This window comes from Nilaparvata lugens, chromosome 5 (assembly GCF_014356525.2).
Source record: "Nilaparvata lugens isolate BPH chromosome 5, ASM1435652v1, whole genome shotgun sequence".
Lineage (NCBI taxonomy): Eukaryota > Metazoa > Arthropoda > Insecta > Hemiptera > Delphacidae > Nilaparvata > Nilaparvata lugens.
In genome coordinates this window covers 73,443,803-73,446,548 of record NC_052508.1, presented here as the reverse complement: position 1 = coordinate 73,446,548, position 2,746 = coordinate 73,443,803, and positions in this window count along the sequence as shown.

Genomic DNA, 2,746 nt, shown 5'->3' with positions numbered 1-2,746 from the left:
TGGCACACTGTATTTGAGACCTCTCAGCAGAAAAACCACTCTGCTCAACCTGGCACAGACTATCACAATGTGCTCGCCCCATGAGAGCTTCCTGTCAAGGGTAAACCCCAACAGTTTGATGGGGGCAAAATTGTATTCATTCCCATTTCTGAGACTGAACACAATAGACTGAGTTTGTCTTCATTGAGGAGGAAGCGATTGGCAGAGAACCAGTCCGATTCAAATGCCCCAGTCTCCACCATAGCTGCTATCAATAATTCTACATTGTTAAAATCCGATCTGGCAGTGGCAACAGAGCAAAGCAAGAGAGAGATAGTGCTATCCGCTTTGTTGAATGAAAGATAAGGATAGCAATACCATTGCTAATCAAACACTCATTATAACGTAGACTTCACTATAGGTGGCACAGTCCTGGGGTCTGTGGCATCTAACCTTGAAGCACGCAGTAAAGAACACTAACACTGGTTTCCTTATTCCGTGCTTGAAGGCAGGAAGCAAGTGGTGCAACTTTCAAATTTAATGCTGTAAAGCATGGAGTACTACAAGGATCAGTCCTGGGCCCCCTAATATTGCTTATTAATGACTTCACGAGCACAATGAGGTGCAGTACTTTTTGCAGATGGCACCACCTTTGATATCCAGATGCATCACCATCGAACAGGTGAAAGAAATGTCTGCCAGTCTCGTTGAGGAGGCCAAGCTATTGCTTCTATAGTGAGGTCCACCACGGTATTTAGATGAACGGTATTTCTTCTTCTATATACCGTGAGGTTCACGTTATAATGACAGTATTTGATCTACTTTGGTTTTGCTATCATTGTCTATCATTTGACAAAGCTGGTGGTACTATCCTTTTCTAGGTCCACAACGATGCCAATTATGTTTTTCACAGTGTAGAAATATAATTAATTAATGCAGAGAATCGGCATCGCTATTCTTCTATCTTTATCCACTGTCATTATAACGTGGACCTCACTATAGGTGACAAATTGAAGCTCAATGGAGATGAAACGAGCATTCTAGTCTGCTCAGCTCGATAAAGAGTTGAACAGGTGCAGAATAACCAGTAAAGCTGCTAGGTTTCTGCAGGAAGCTGTGGGAGGTTGAGCTGGATCATCATGTTGAACAGGTGTGCAGGAAACGTTCAAGACTATTATACCTCCTCTGAAAACTGAAACACCTGGTTGACCATAGCGGCATTATCATGCTGCTTATTTCTCCAGAGCCACATGAACTATGGGTTACTGCTGATGGGTCATTCAGCAGCCATCCATGATGTTCTGCTTCTGCAGAAAGAAAACACTGAGGATAGTGTCTTTCTCAGACTTCAGGGATCATTGCCAGCCTCTCTTCAGGAGTCTTGGAATCCTCACTGTGTGCAGCCAGTATATACTGTACTCACTGATGTACATGAAGAAGAACCAGCATCTGCTACAAAGAAAGGTACATGTGTAAAATACAGTCATGCTACCTTATTGGAGATGATGCAGCAGACAGCTTCTCAACACAGACTATAAAATCCTTCAACAGTCTCCCCATCCCAAGGAGATACAAAGCAAACCAAACGCTAGGTTCTACACAAGAATTGCAAAGAACAAACTCATCAAAATACCACTCCACTCATTGGGGAAGTTGAGGGAGGACTTTTTTGTAGAGCACCTCCACAACATGAATATTCATGCAGTTTTTTCTAAATGTATGTGACAGAGGCCACCACTCGCCTCCACTCCACACAGCTCACCTTGCTCTTCGATTTTTGTCGAGATTATACTAGCAAAGGCAAGTCACTTCCTGCCTTGATGAGGCACTCGTCTTCTGGTCACATTGCAGTGTGAATAGCAGATGAATGTGAGCTGTACATGTTGACTATTTGGCGAGAGTGTCTAGGTACAACACAAGCGGATCGCACTCCTCTTGCCATATACAGCAATGAGCCACAGAGAAAGAAATTCCTTCTACTTCGTGAATGAGCACAGAATGCAAGCCGTGACAAAGTTCCTATCCACACTCTTAAGCTCATCCTCATTTGAACACACACTTGACAGGAGTGTGGAAGCGGCAGTTTAGAGAAAATTTATAATTAGCTAATTACAGTGAAGTGTAATTGAGAGTTTACCAAACTAGTTGGATGAACAATCACATTTCTGTTCTACTCTGGGCTACATATATAGTGAGGTCCACGCTATAATGACAGTATTTGATCAACTTTGGTTTTGATATCCTTGTCTATCATTCGACAAAGCCGGTGGTACTATCCATTTCTAAGTCGACAACGATGCCAATTATGTTTTTGACAGTGTAAAAATATAATTAATTAATTCAGAGAATCGGCATCGCTATTCTTCTATCTTTATCCACTGTCATTATAACGTGGACCTTACTATAGGTATATTGATGAGACTCAAATTTAGGGATAGGTTAGAGGATTTGATTTTGGCTTTTAATAATAATTATATCATTTTGCTTCCAGCACGGTATTTAGATGAAAAATAATCTTCTTCTATATACCGTGGCTTCCAGCAATATGTATAGAATTATTAAATTCTACAATTGAAAATATAGATTCTGACTTTTTAAAAATTAGCTCGAGTCAATTTCAAAATTTAGAATCAGCAATATCGTCAATGTAGCTGACAAAACAGCCACGTTGAGCGCTTGAGGTCAGAGACTTATCCAAGTTTAGATTTTTAGACAAATGTAATAGCGATTGCGTAGTTCGATGCAATTTTCTCGATAGAGAAAGTCG